Source organism: Cnephaeus nilssonii (assembly GCF_951640355.1).
Source record: "Cnephaeus nilssonii genome assembly, chromosome: 4".
Classification (NCBI taxonomy): domain Eukaryota; kingdom Metazoa; phylum Chordata; class Mammalia; order Chiroptera; family Vespertilionidae; genus Cnephaeus; species Cnephaeus nilssonii.
In genome coordinates, this window is record NC_137075.1 from 47,099,275 (window position 1) to 47,115,441 (window position 16,167).

The 16,167-nt window shown below is 37.7% G+C and overlaps 1 protein-coding gene across 1 annotated transcript in view; it reads left to right on the forward strand.

The window, feature by feature from the left end:
* Positions 1–2,283: 2,283 nt before the first annotated feature.
* The window catches only part of CTDSPL2 (CTD small phosphatase like 2), a 93,672-nt gene continuing 79,788 nt past the window's right edge, over positions 2,284–16,167 (forward strand). The window contains exon 1 of the mRNA XM_079768025.1: positions 2,284–2,960. The gene's annotated coding sequence lies outside the window, so the exon portion shown is untranslated. The remainder of the gene's footprint in view (positions 2,961–16,167) is intronic.

Sequence of the window (16,167 nt, forward strand, 5' to 3'; positions counted from 1 at the left end):
GAGAAAAAATTTAATTTTGACCATGTTAAGTTTTAGATGGTCATTGCCATCAAGTGGTCATAATATTGGAGCAAAGTGACAGCTCTGATATTTCAATAGTTATATTACATCCTTAGTGAGTAAAAAATAAGAAAGTGATAAAAATATAGCTCAGAGATAGAATATAGGAATGCCTTATATATTGGTGAAAAAGGTATATTTCATATACTCTGAAATGTGAGTCCTACTGAAAGACTGTTGAAGATCCAAGATACTTCTATGACATCACTTAGTGAACAATCTACTTCATTAATGTTTCATATAACAATAGTTTTGAATAGCTTAAAAAGCATGCATGCCACTGTTCTGCATTGTTTTTCTCCCTTGTGGCTACTGCTTTGCATCTAAATATACTTAAGATTTCATTTTTGCCCTAACCAGTTTGGCTCAGTGGATAGAGCATTGGCCTGCGGACTGATTCGATCCCAGGTTCGATTCCAGTCAAGGGCATGTACCTTGGTTGCAGGCACATCCCCAGTAGGAGGTGTGCAGGAGGCAGCTGATCGATGTTTCTCTCCCACAATGTTTCTAACTCTCTATCCTTCTCCCTTCTCTCTGTAAAAAAAAAAAAAAAAAAGAAAGAAAGAAAAAAGACTTCATTTTTAAGTTCATATTTTTGAAACTTCACTTTATTCTAAAATCTTGGACAGAGTTGTTACTGAAGTTTAATGACATTAACTACCATTTCGGGCACAAGAAAAACACTTTGCCTAGTATTTTCCACAAATAATCTTTGGATAATTACCTTTTTTCTCTGCCCTCCTTTAAATTTTTTTTATTTTATTTTAGAGAGAGAGAGAAAAACAACAATTTTTATTGTTCCACTTACTTATGCATTCATTGGTTGATTCTTGTATGTGCCTGACCAGGATTCAACTCCCAACTTTGGTGTATCTGGAGGATGAGCTAACCTGAGCTACCCAGCCATGGTCTCCCCCCTCCTTAAGACAAACAAACAAACAAAACACACCAGTCAGTGTCTTTAACTCAATTATGGGGAGACCAATCATACCTAATACAGGCTTGTTGGAAGAATCAAAGTGCATATAAATGCATACAAAAGTGCTTTGTAGGTGGCATGTTTTACTTAAGTTTTAAGAGATTGAAAGTTTGAAATAACTATTACTTGGAATGTATTTTTAGAAATATATTTTTACCTGATTTAAAATTTATTTTAGTCATCAATTAGGGCAGTTGTTTAGTTTATATTATATTCCTTTTGATGATACACACTGCCTAGACGGTATAGTAATTAGTAATTGTTGCTTTCCAATTAGTTTTTCAGAAATCTATTACTTTGTGGACTACTACCAGTTCTACACGCTGTATACCACAGGCTCTCAATAAATGTGCATTCAGAGCATTCTTGTACTAGAAAGATTTAGGGTGCAAATAACTCAGAGCTCTGACAGCATCTGTACTACATAAGGCTTTCAGAAGACAGCCCAGCTTCTTCACACTTTGAAAGAGAAAAAACCAGATTCAGGAGGGTGCTGTTTACCTCTCAACCTCATCTCTCTATTCCCGGTGCACAGAACTACTTCCCCACCTGCTCAAAGCAATCTCGTATTTGGCCCTTTCCATCTGTTAGCTTTACCTAGACACTTCCCCTGTGGCATCAATTCTTCATGTCACACCTGTCATCTCAAGAAAGCCTTCCCAAACCCCTCACCGGCACCCCTCGTGTGTTTTCCAACGCCGGTCATTCTATCACACTGTATTTAAATTGTCTTCATCAATAGTCAGAATTCCGGAAAGGCAATGTCCATTCACTGTTACATCTCCGCACCTAGTATGGTCCTAACATTGCGCTTTCACAATAAATATTTCCTGATTGAATTATGAGTGGCTGGAGTTTTAGTAAACAATACACTTCCAATTACTGTTTGTTTTTTTAATACATATTCCTCTTGGACTAGACACTCCGGATGCATTTTTCACCTGTGATGCTGACGGTCCTTTGACCCAGGCCGGAAGGTAGAAACCCATTGGTCTGAATAATCTCAGAAACACCGCCGACGTCGCGTGTTGTCGAAGGGCGTGGGTTTGTAATTACAGATCTATGAGCAACCGCTTAATAAAGAAGACCTTTAGAGGCAGGCCACTGGGATCCCAGAAAAGACGAAGAGTCCTCTGATCCCGACCTCGTGCGGAGCTCTCCACGCACTACCTCCTCCAGCGCGCCCAGCCGTTAGTCCCGCCAGTCCCGCTCGGCTCCACCCACCTGGCGCGCCGGGTTCTCAGCCCGGGCCGCCGGAGCGCGCGCCGCGCCCCTAAGCCCCGCCCCCGGGCGAGGGCGCGCTCCCCCTCCCAGCTCTGCCTAAGCAGTTCCGTTAGTAGCGGGAGGAAAAACCGTCCTTCGGCTCCCCGCCTCTCCACTCCCAACGCTTTACTCTCTACTCCCCCTGCGACCACTACACAGCCAGCTACGGCGGCCCCTGAAGTACAAATATCCCGCAGGCCCCTGGCGTATCCCGATAGGCTTTGGTTTTCTTATTTCATCTGGTCCTAAGGCCCTGCGTTCAATTTTTGTCAGGAATTCGAGCTCGCGAGTTTCTTCCGGCGGCAGGAACTCCAGCGCTCTTCACGGAAATAAAAGTTTTTTTTTTTTTCCTTTCTTTTTTTTTTTGTGTTTTTTTTTTTTTTTTTTTTTTTGCTGCTGTGGCCGTCTGCATTCCTTCCCTCCCACCTCGCGGAATTGTGGCGGGAGGGGGAGGAGGAAGTCAGAGCGCCTGCGCGTAGAGGCCGCTTTCCATCCGGGTCCCTGTCCGTGCGGTGCAGCAGGTCGGTAGGCGGGAAATGGCGACTGGCTGAAGGAGCTGGTTCTGTTGCTGCTGCGGGCTAAGCGGGGAAGACACCACACGTTGCGCAGTCGGGACCATCGCTGGAGCCTGAAGACACTTCTCTGTCGTCACAGTTAGGTAATCCCCCTCGTTCAGACAGCGCCGCTGCTTCCAACCTAAGTCCTCCTCCCCTTCCAGGGCCGTCTGCCGGGATCTCCTCCCCTTCTCCGGCGGGTCCTCCGGCGGCTCCCGCGCCTGGGTAGGCATGCACTGTTGGCGCCTCAGACGTCCGCCGTGCGGAGCCGCTCTTCTCTGGACTTTCCCCTGGGAACAGAAAGGGCGCTCACTTCCCGCCAGCTTCAGCGCCCAGGCTGCGCGGCCTGTGTTGTGATTTCTGGGGTTAGATTTCACTTTGCTACCCACCCCCACCCCGACCTCACGTTCCTCGTTCCAAATCCGGTGGTCCCCCCGGATAATTGGGTTAAATCAGCTTTTCTAACCTCGGCCCACCTGATGTTTTCGATGTTTCATTCTTTCTAGTAGGGTGCTTTTAGGGGGGCGTTGCTCTAGCTCAGTTTTTATAAACACCTTTTGAGGATCTGGAAGAGGAGCGTTCACTAAGTTCTATTTATCCTCTGTTCTGTTAAAATGTTGAGTTGACATTGTTACTTTTTTTCAAATCAAGAGTGTTAGTAAAGAACAGCTCATGTGGAGGGCCTCTGGTTTCTTCAGTGGTCAGTTAAGGGTGAATCTTATCGCCCGTATATTCTACGCGTTCTTTGGGTATTACTAGTAAATGCCACTATGGATGTTTACTTTTGCATTCATGACTAGAGTTCCGTGGTAAATAATTGTGTAAGTAAATCATGTTTATTTACTTCTTACCCTGGTGGTGGCTGGATGCGTGAATGATGTTAAACACTTAGAATTAGAATACTTTAGGGAAATCTAAAGACATTGCTTATAAACTGCTCTAAGATCCTGAAATGAAATGTACTTATAGTAGATGTTCCTCCAAGGCAGGGATTTATCTTTCTAATTGCTAATAAAACCATACCAAGATTACTGCCCAATATGGGTATACAGATTAATGACTTAAATGGTAGATTTATCTTCATAATTTTCAGATTGTAGATATCTTATATACTGTCTTTCCATTCTTTTGCAACTTAAATTTTCGTTTGTTGTCCAGCTATTAAAGCAAGAAAATGGCTAGTTAAAGCACGTTTTATTCCTCCTTTATTTTTTACATTGCAGACTAGTTCTTCATAAAGAGGCTGTTGGTATTTTTCAGAATTTGTTTTTCTATCTTGTTAAATTTGGGGCCTTTATAGTTAATTTTTTAAAACTTGTCAAATTAAGTTTTAAAATGTGGTTCTTATTACGTATCATTTGATGTTTATAACCTAGAGGCTTTCAGCTCTCTAGGCCAGTTTAGATTTCACTATTGTTAATATATTAGAACTAAATTTCAATAATAAACAGGAACGCACAAACATCATTAAATTCCTCATTTGGTAGATTCCCCATCCAAGGTCATAAAGAAAGTCAAGGCAAAATGTAGCTTTTACTTGAAGCATCCTTTTAGGATTGAGTTGCACTTTATACTTATCTTCTAAGGACCAAAAGAATGGGAAGTGGGAAGTGGAGGTGAGGGCATGTTGGATACTTGCTGAGCCAATTTGTGTGTTTTTTTAAATAGGGCCAAATGTGTATGTAAAATAAATTATTGGTCTAGTGTAGGCTTTACCTATACTTTAATGACTTCTTTGGGTAGTTTATAAAGCATTAATGTTTTTAATAAGATTTGGTTTACACTAGCTGAGTGAACATTGTATGTAGATTTTGTCTTCAAGAATTCTCCAAAATTGTTTTAATTCTACATTCATTTAGTACATGCACTCTTCAAATACTCTGAAAGGATGTAAAAGCTCTAAGTTGTATAGTCCACAACTTTGTGGACTTGTAGCTATTTAGAAATCCTAAATAGGATTGCAGGAAGAAACCAAATGGGATTGGTATGGTTTTATAATATTTCAATATACATAGAGCTAGTTATGTTATTCTTTTTTCACTGTTCAGAAACTAAGAATTGGGGAAATTGTATTCCATATTTGAAATTTCTGGTCAGTAAGGTTTCTTCACAAAATTATTATATAACAGAATCCATTCAATTCTGATTTAAAAAAACTTGGACCTGTTGTTCAGAAAGATTCTAGACTTGTAATTGTAGAATTAATTGCAGATTGAATAAAATGGTATAAATTATCTCAGTCATAGGCAATGCTTTGGATTAATGTGATAAAGAATAAAGTGGTCTGTCAGAATTCAAAATAAATACTGCTATCTATATTTCAAATTTACCAAATTGTTGTGAAAGCATAAAGTAGAAAAGACACTTTAAAAACTAAATATCAAATGTGCTGAGAGGATCTCATATATGGTGTGCTCTAAGTAATTTAGAGTAGGTTAAAAAGTTACCTGACCATTTTCACTGGATTGGCTAGAAGGGATCATTTGCTCTACTTTGAGAATGAGAAGATTTAACAAATAGGGGATTTATGATAAAACCATGCAATTGTAGTTTTAGTCTCCACTTACTTGACATTTGCGTGAGACATATATCTAGCCAAGCATATGTTCATTGCTGATTATATGACTACATTAGTTTTTAATTTAAACTAGATTATGTTGTAATTGGATGTACATTATTAATAAGTAGAGTAGGTGGTTGACTGTGAAGTATAATTTGAGAATTGCCAATGGCAAACTTTATTTGTGTCTCTCCTGTGTGTTACAGATTTTTTTCTAAAATAATTATGTTTAAAAATCACAAATTTCTGGAAAAAGAAACTTTAAAATACTGTCTTTTATCAACAATATTGGCACAGATTAATTTATCAAGTAAACTTGCTGTAGTTTACAAACCAGTGAGATTTCAGAGTCAGTGGAATATAGAAAAGTAAAACTTAAATTATTTTATTTTATTGGTTTTTTGTGTTTGTTTTTTTTAAGAGAGAAGAACGGAGAGAGAGAGAAATATCAATTGGTTGCCTCCTGCATGCTCCTCAACTGGGCATTGAACCCGAAACCTGGGTATGTGTCCTGACCAGGAATTGAACCCGCCATCTTTTGGTGTATTGGACAATGCTCCAACCAACTGAGCCACACTGGCCAGGGCTAGAAGTAAACTTTTATGCAATGTCTGTGATTAGGAGAGGTGTAGCATACAGGAAAATTGTCTAGGAGATAAAGGCATGGTGGGGGGTAGAATGATAGTTTGAAGCTTGGGCCTCTTGGGGTCCTTTGGGAATCTTGTAAATTGTACAGTAATGATGGGTGAGACTAAGTGTGGTCCCCAAAAAAATCGTGGGACCTTAAGGACAAATATGGTTTATAGATTTGGCCAGCCCTTTTGTTTGTTTACCTCATCTGTAGTTCCTCCAGTTAGTATGGTAATATAAGGTCACAGGCCAATTGAGTATATTACTGGTCCCATGTTTTATGGTATTCATAGGCTTTCTTGTATTAACTTAGAGAGATTGTAGAAAAGGAAATATGTTTAGATTAAACATGAATCATCAGCAGTCATTTGAGTTGAGGTTCTAGCAATCAGGTTTTCATAAGCTATAATACTTCTAGGACAAGGAAATGTGTTTACTACTTTGATTAAAGAAGCACAAAAGTGCTGTTGAAAGGTGCTTGAATACTTTATAAATAATTGGGATTAATATTTAGTAATAGTGGTTTATATAGTTTAGGAAGAATGTTTTCTTTCTTTGGTCTAAATCAGTGATCGGCAAGCTCATTAGTCAACAGAGCCAAATATCAACAGTACAACGATTGAAATGTCTTTTGAGAGCCAAATTTTTTAAACTTAAACTATATAGGTAAGTACATTGTTATTAACTTAATTAGGGTACTCCTAAACTGGCCTTTGCTAAAAACTCAAGGGGCCAAAGAGCCGCATGTGGCTCGCGAGCCGCAGTTTGCCGACCACTGGTCTAAATACTTCTATATTGAGAAATTGTATGGGAACTAAAAAAGCAGAGACATTGCAAAAATCAGAAGGGGAAGATTAAGACCTTATTCGCAGCATAATTTGATATTTTAAGTTTCTCATGTTGACCAGTTAAAGTAATTTTAAGTAGGAATTTAAAAGTATGTTTTATTTTTAAAAGTACGTTAATTGTTAAAGAAAAATATCCAGAACACATAAATATCTTTTTAGTTGAGAATAAAACTGATTATTTGTTTTGGTGATAATTATTTTCTTCCTGGTATTTCCCAAATATATATGATAATTCTGTTGAATTGAAAATGAGTAACCTCTCACTGACTTTACAAGTACCTGCTTTAGTATATTTTGTTAAATAAGATACTTATATATATAGTCTTTACTTTTCTGATGTAACTAATAAATATTATTTGAAAAATATTCACAATCCCATTTCAAACAATCATGCATTTTTTCCTCATCGATAGTATACCTTTTTATATTTTTATTTAGTAGTAGCAAACTAAAAGGTCACTTCTTAGAGAATTATGATTATACCTCATTTTTTACTAGTAATTTAAAAATTCACTCCTCATAAACCTTATCTTCAGTTTATCTCAATCATAATTAGTTTTTTCTTTGGTGTAGGTAGTGGTAAGAATAGTGGGAAATTATTTCAGATACTCAATGCAAATTTATCTTGGGCAAAGGCCTTGATTTTATTTTTTCATAATTTTAAGGTTTTTTAAAGTTAATAACTTTTTCTATTTTTGTCAACATTTCATTGATTCTTTTCTTACTGACAAATTAATGTGTTCTGAGAGTTTCATATTTTTACTGGCCTGAGAGAGTAAGTTTAATATAAAATTAATTTTCTTTAAATAGAAGTTTTTGTCAAAAGAGTATAAATAAGTAGTTATTGCTCTCTTGTGCTGTTCTGGTGAGAACTACTTAAATAACAAGCACTCTTAGGAAAACTGTTGAAATTAAGTTCACTTTTTTTGATCTTCAATTTGTCTTTGTTAATGTATCCAATAAGTACATTGTAACTTGTATGTATATAGGTAACCCCAGTAAGTTAAAGTATATATGTTGGAATATGTATATTTTATATACATATAAAAAAGATAGTAACAAGATGAAAAATGGTAGAGTGACACGTTTTTTATGCGCTTTTTGAGAGGAAAAAAGTTCCTCGTGAGTATTTTGGTACTCAGTTCTTATAAAATCATAACTATATTTTTTCTAAAATAACATAGCATGTTATAAAGTTTTATTGGTATGAGTTTCATACTATGTAATAGAATGCTCTTTTTACAAGTTGTTTAAGTTATATTTATTGGAGGTAGTTAATCTCCAAATTACTTTCTTGTAAAGCGTAGGTTAAAGAAATACAAGTAAGTATGTCCTCAGCATAAGAACATACTCTCATTCTGTCCCTAACAAATAATGATTTTGCCCTAATGGTATTTCTACGGAGGACATATAAGGTATTAAGTTGTGGTACTGATACTGTAGTAGCATTTTAATACACATATCTGAATGTGCCTTAAGTATTTTCAGTGATCAACAAACTGAATAATGCCATTTTTATGGAGTGTTTTAGTCATCAGTACTCTTAACAGCACACATATTTTGTTTCTCTAGAGAAAACTGATTGATCATGGTTTTAGAAAATACTCTTTTTTTGTTGTTCATTGAAGAAAACCCTCAGAAGAAAAAAAAAATCCATTAATTTATCAACTTAACTCTTGGCAAATGTTTTTGCTTGTAAGTTTATTACATTTAATAGTTTCTGAAGAATTCTACAATATCTCTCTATATAAAAGCCTAATATGCAAAGTGTCCCCTTGAGAGTTCGACCAACTGGGAGTTCTATCGCTTGCTATGACGTGCGCTGACCACCAGGAGGCGGCGGGGAAAAAAGGAAGGCTCCGGCTGGCAGCCACTAGGGACCCTACCCGTGCACGAATTTCGTGCACTGGGCCTATGGTTAGCTAATAAAAAAGGGAGAAAATGATACATTAGAAATAATTATGAACCTAAAAAGACCACCTGTCATTACCACACACTTTGTTGGGAAGTGTTCAATGAAGAGTTGTGGAGTTGATGCTTTATATAAAACTGCTCTATTTATTCCTTCTGCCCTAGTTGACTTTTTTTTTAATCCTCACCCAAGGATATGTTTTTCATTGATACTAGAGAGAGGAGGAGAGAGGGAGAGAGAAACATCGATATGAGAGAAACAGTGATCATTGCCTCCTGTATCTGCCCCGACCTGGAATTGAACCCACAGCCTTTTGGTATACAGGACAGTGCTCTAACCAACTGAGCCACATTGGCCAGGGCCCTAGTTGACTTTTATTAGGTGATAAGTGGGGTGACAGAGAAACCTTCTCTGAAGTAATTTAATAAGACTTAAGGAAATAGTAGAGAGTAAAAGTGGTCAGTTACAATACCTGAAGCTGTTGATTTCATAGTCACGCTAGAAATATAGATAGTGAAAATGGATGCTGACACTTTTGAAAATGTCATTTGGTGTCAATAAAGTCAATGATTTTTAGATATTTTTTTCATGAATATAAATTTTAACATAAATTTAGTAGTGATACCATTTGTAATACAGTATAAATTAACAAACCCATAGAAATTTAGAGCTAGAGAGACCGAAGGGGTCATCTAGTCCAGTAATGCCTTTGTTTTATTAATGATGAACCATTCTGAAGACTTTTTAACTACATGTAGTAAATGTTTGTCTTAATTAGTATGCTTTGGGATGAGTTGTGTGTGATAGAAGGATGAAAACAGCTCAGATTAATTAATGACTCACCTGTCATTTTGACAACTCTTTTTTTAGGTAAAATTTACATGTAGTGAAATTCACAGATCTGATGTCCAATAACTTTTTTTGCTGTTGAGGAAGTGAAGTGCTAGAATGATTGCATGACTTAATTAGTGTCTAATCAGTGTACAGATAACTAATGATAAAGTATGATTTCTGATCTTTTCATGATTTTATTTTTATTACTCACTTTTGTTTCCCTCTTATCCCTACATTCAGCAAACTTTTGATTGTAAGAATGTACATTGGGTTAGTCCTAGGTAATTTGTTAATACCTCAATAGCAAATTATCAACTGAGTTTTGCTTGCATCATTATTATAATTTTATGAGATAATTTGCAACCATAATTGTTTGTCTAAAATATTGTTTGGGATCAGGGATTTTTGAAGAAGGAAATGTTATGAGGAACATTTTTTGTTTTATTTATAGGCCCCTTTTTTTGTGAGCAAGAATTGATTACTGCTGTGAGGATTGTGTTTCAGTGACATAGTCCCCCCTCACCCTCAATTCTGTTTTTTTTGTTGTTGTTGTTTGTGTATGTGTGTTTAAGGAAATGAGAAAAATTATGGTTCAGTTCAACAAAGATTGGTTTGTCTTATGTGCCAGGTTACTGGATTTACAGATAAGATCTCTGCCTTCAAGACTCTTACAATCTAGTGCAGTTAAAGATATAAAAACAGATTATTTCAATTAACTTTATGAGAGTTAAGGTAAAAAGCACAGGTTTACACAGGCTTAGGGATGTGGAAGTAGTTACTTATTGGGGTGCATGATACTTTGGCTGAAGTTTAAATGATGAAGATAAGCATTTGTTGAAAGACTGAGGTAAAGAGAAAAGCAGAAGCATGGTACAGCACAGTGTGGGCAGGAAACTATTATTACTGGAGTACAAAGAGAGAGGCAGCAAATAGCAGTGGGAAAAAAAGACTGAGAAGTAGATCTTGTATATATATATATATATATATATATATATATATATATATATATATAATGCTAGAGTTTGGTCTTTATTTTGAAGGGAGTTAATGGGAAAAAAAGGCAGAGGATAGATTTAAAGGGGAAAATCCTGAGAAATATTTTAGAGGTAAAATCATGAGGATTTGGTGATTGACCATAGGGCACAAAGGACAGGAAGAATAACTAGGATGCTTGGGATGGTTTCTGGCTTGACTGATTAGGTAGGTGATGCTCCCTGTGATCAAGATCATAGTAGTAGGAAAAATATAGTAGGAAGAACAGGTTTGAAGATGGGTTGGAATGGGAAAACTGAATTCAGTTTTGGGTAAGTTGAATTTGAGGTGCCAAGTAAAAGTGTTTTGAAGGCTGTTGGATGTGAGTCTGAAATTTAGAGGTAGTAGAGAAACTAACAGAATCTATAATAATAAAAGTGTAATATGCTAATTAGACCGGACGTCCTTCTGGACGACCTTATGGACGAAGCCAGGGCTGCAAGGGAAACCCAGGTCCCAGGTGCCAGAAGGAAGCCAGTGCCGGCAGCCAGGGGAAGGAAGGCCTACTCTTGCATGAATTTCATGCATTAGGCCTCTAGTTTGTTTATAATAAGCACTGGGGAGAGACTCCCTCTTTCTCCCTCCCTCCCTATTCCTTTTAGCTGGGCTGCAAGTAAATAGAAAGCAAAATTCATTGCCTAGTTTTAGATTGCTGAGTTACCAGCTTTTTCTATTTCTGAAATGAGATCTAGTTCAAATGTTGAAAAAGAGGGAATGGTTTTTATTATATACTTTTTGCCCCATTGTCATCAGTTCTTAGACTTTAAAATGTTGTTGCCCTCATTGTTTTTGTTTTGTGTTGTAATCTACTTAAATTGTATCATTTTCATTCATAGGTAGATTTATTTCCTTAGAGTAGTCATTTCCATTCTTTACCTGTTTTATTTTATTCTATATAATGAAGAGGTAATATGCAAATTGACCCTTACACCCTCTCACAAGATGGCCACCCCCATGTGTTCAAAGATGGCCACCACAAGATGGCCAGCAGGGGAAGGTAGTTAAAGGCGATCAGGCCTGCAGGGGAGGGCAGTTAGGGGCAACCAGGCTGGCAGGGGAGGGCAATTGGGGGTGACCGGGCCGGCAGGGGAGGGCAGTTGGGGGTGACTGGGCCAGCAGGGGTGGACAGTTGGGGGCGATCAGGCCAGCAGAGGAGGGCAGTTGAGGGCAGTCGGGCCGGCAGGGGAGCAGTTAGGTGTCGATCAGGCTGGTAGGGGAGTGGTTAGGGGGTGATCAAGCTGGCAGGCAGAAGTGGTTAGGGGCAATCAGGCAGGCAGGCGAGCGGTTGGGAACCAGCAGTCCCGGATTGTGAGAGGGATGTCCAACTGCTGGTTTAGGCCCAATCCCTGTGGGGTCCCAGAGTGGAGAGGGTGCAGGCTGGGCTGAGGGACACCCCCCCCCCCCCCCCCCCCAGTGCACTGGGCCTCTAGTCTCTATATATTAAAGGCTAAGTGACTGACCATACGTCCGGCCGACCGGCACATATGACACACTGGCAATTTAAAAATAAATGTTGACTTGCCCATGCGTGATATTTGTCCCCATCTGACACTGGCCTCCCATTTAATTTGAAGACAGTTTCCCATGATGCCAGCATTTCCGATGACTATATATCAAAAGGACAAACTTAGAGTAGGAATATTCCTACCTGAACCCGTTTTTGGACATGGTCAGTTACATGTTGCTTTCTCTCGAGTTTGAAGAGAGTGTGACAAAGTTAAAGTTGTAAATACTTTATCACAGGGAAATTAGTCAAGCACTCAAAAAGTGTTTTTACTCTTAATGTGGTATGCAGGGAGATATTAGAATAAGTTTAATCAATTTATCAGTCATTGTTTTTATCAATGTTTTTATATCATGTTTTTGTGTGTTTTTATATCATGTCTTTGTTATATCATGTTATTTATTTTATTTTTTAAAAAATATATTTTATTGATTTTAGAGAGGAAGGAAGAGGGAGAGAGTGAGAGAAACATCAATGATGAGAATCATTGATTGGCTGCCTCCTGCACGCCCCCTACTGGGGGATCAAGCCCGCAACCCAGGCATGTGCCCTTGGCTGGAATCGAACCTGGGACCCTTCAGTCCGCAGGCCAACGCTCCATCCACTGAGCCAAACCAGCTAGGGCCATGTTATTGTTTATTAATCAATTTATATGTTATGTTCATATACATTTTACTAATTTTTTTCATCTCTGACACTTCTATTATAGAGAAAGGGCGAATAGCGATATTAAAATATTTATTCTAATTAATTGCCTTTCAATGTGCACGAATCCGTGCACTGGGCCACTAGTTACTAATAATAGAAAAGAACTCATGGAGCTCTAAAGAACTTAGATGATGTATTAAATTCTAACATGAATAGGATTATCAAGACGAGGCCATATATGTATGTTTAAAACTCTTCCGTTTATATTTTCAGTTTGGGGAAGAAAATTAGGTTATTGCATATGTTGTTATATAGGCAATTACTGACCTGTACTTGGCCCAGTTAATATGTGTTGTCTTTGGTTTTGGTATCATGGTAATGCTGACTTCATAAAATCGAGTTGCTTAGTGTTTCCACCACAGAGGAAGATTGTCCAGTCTCATGTTCCCATATTGTGAGCACCTGGTGGAAGTCTGTGGTGAAGAGGCTACAAATAGATTTGGATTCCTGTTGTGTCTATAACTCAGGAACTACATGCTATGCTAGCCCCAACAAGTTTATTAACATTTTTAGATTAAAATTTTTTACCTACTTTTATGGTACCATCCACCATCTTTTCCCTTGTTCTGCTACCTGTGAGCCAGTGTTTACATCCTTTCTCCTCAGTAAGGGCTTGTCTTTTGTTAGCTCTTTATTTAGTTGCCTTTAAGTCCTTAGCTCCTGATGGATTCAAGAAGTTTAGTTTTGTTATTCGGCTTTGTTGTTGTTAGGCATTTTTTTCTAGCTTTCTATTGCATAGGCAGAGCCCAGTTAATGCATATAACTAGATATTTAGACAAAAATCCAATTAGCTCTCCTTTATTTTCTGGATCTATAATTTATAATTTTCTGACTTCTTTGGCCTCAGGTACATTGGTAAAAACTCTTTTCTTCTCCTTGGTTTAGACCAGCGATTTTCAACAGGTGTGCTGCAAGAATTTATGGAACATGCAATATCTGACTGTTTAGTCAGTGACACTGACCTCCTTTCCCTTAGATCAGTGATGGCAAACCTATGACACGCGTGTCAGCACTGACACGAGTAGCCATTTTTGGTGACACGCGGCCGCTGAGGCGGCCGCATGCCGAGGATGAAACATTTGCTGCTCCTGAGGATGAAACATTTGCGAAATAATGTTTTTTCCTCAAAGTGACACACTACCCAAGTTATGCTCAGTTTTTTGGCGAAGTTTGACACACCAAGCTCAAAAGGTTGCCCATCACTGCCTTAGATTGTCAAATTAAAAAATGACAACAGCCAACACAACAATAGCCATCCAGTGTGAATGAATCAAAATTATACCTTATTTGTTTTGTCAGATCAGCAAAAAATATAATATACTTTTTGGTGTGCTGCAGTTTTAGTAATTAGTTTATATATGCCATGTGATGAAAAAGGTTGAAAATCGCTGGTTTAGACCAAAGGAAAGCATTCAAATTGGCTAGATTTATTGTAAAAAAAAAAAAAAAAAGAATAATTCCCAACTGGCCATAGATTTCATTTTCCTCTTCCTTAAAACTGCAGTTCCCTCCAGACTATCTTGTGATCAGTGCCTCTTACAGTTTTTGTCTTTTCCCAGAACCCCTCTTTTTCCCAACCCTGCTTATTCTTCCATTTCATTTCCTGTTATGAAATGCCCAGAAAAAACAAGTATATACTGGATTTTTTAATCCTGAATTTAGATTAAATATTTCTATATTTTATATACCTGATGATCCATTATTTTTTTTTTGTCTATAGGTTATTTTGTCATGTTTTGCAAGAAGTAAATATTTAAAAGGCAGAATAGGAAGGCAGATTTTACTTGGTACCTTTTGGTATATTTTACCTCTGTTCCCATTCTATCTATCCTTCCACTTTTCACTGTATTTTATTTAAAAAGGGGGAAAATTTTTGTTTTCCCATTCCAGAGTCCCTGTCTTGTCACCCTAATGGAAACCTTTACCTTGGTGCATCTGGATGACACTCTAACCCTCTGAGCTACCTGGCAAGGGCCCAGAATTTCCTTTTTAAGGCTGTATAATATTTCACCTTGTATATATACTATATTTTGTTTATCCACTTATTTGTATGTGTGGGGTTTTTAGTGAGCCTTTTTTTTTTTTTTAATGTTATTGATTGTAGAGAGAGAGGAAGGGAGAGGGATAGGGAGAAACATTGATTGGCTGCCTCCTGCATGCCCCCTATTGGGGATTGAGCCCACAACCTTGGCATGTGCCCTGACTGGGAATCGAACTGGTGACCTCTTTGTGTATGGGTGTTGACGCTCAACCACTGAGCCACACCAGCTGGTCTGTCCATTTATTTGTTGATAGACAATTTTACTTCTGTGAGTAATGCTGCTATGGATATAGTTATACAGTTCTTTGGAGTATACACATAGTAGTAGAATTACTAGATCATATGGTAATTCTGTTTAATTTTTGGGGGGAACTGCCATAGTATTTTTTTAAGAGAATTTTCATAGGAGTTTATTTAAGCTGAACTGACAAAATATGTCAGAGAGCAAGATCTCAAATACTCCTGCCATCGTATTTTTCACAATGGCTGCACTATTTCATTCCTATCAGCAATGCACAAGAATTCCAATTTCTGCACATCCTCACCAACACTTGTTTCTTTTTTTAAAATGTATGTATTTTATTTATTTTTTTGTTTTTCTGTGTTTTGATAATAGCCATTTTGGTGGGTGAAAAGAGGAATCTTATTGTGGTTTTGATTTGCATTTTCCTTAATAGTTAAGTGATGTTGAGCATTTCTCCATTGCTTATTGACCATTTATATGTCTTCTTTGGAGAAATGTCTGTTCAGGTCTTTTGCCCATATTTGATTTGAGTTTTTTGTTTTTGAGTTATAGAAGCTTTAAAAATATATATATATATATTCAGGATATTAACCCCTTATGAGATATGATTTGCACATTTTTTCCCATTTCATAGGTTGCCTTTTCACTCTGTTGATAGTATCCTTTGATGTGCAGAACTTTTAATTTCTTTTTATAATCCTCACCCAAGGACATGTTTATTGGTTTTAGAGAGAAAAGAAGGGAGAAGGAGAGAGAGAGAGAGACATTGATGTGAGAGAAAAACATCGATTGGTTGCCTTCCATTGGTTGAGTCCTGACTGGGGATTGAACCCCCAACCTTTTTGGTCTACTGGACAACTTTCCAACTACCTGAGCCACCTGGCCAGGGCAAAAGTTTTAATTTTGGTGCTGTCCAATTTATCTATTTTTTCCCCCTTTGTTGTCTGTGCTTTTGATGTCCTATCCAAGAAATCACTATCAAATCCAATGTCAAGAGC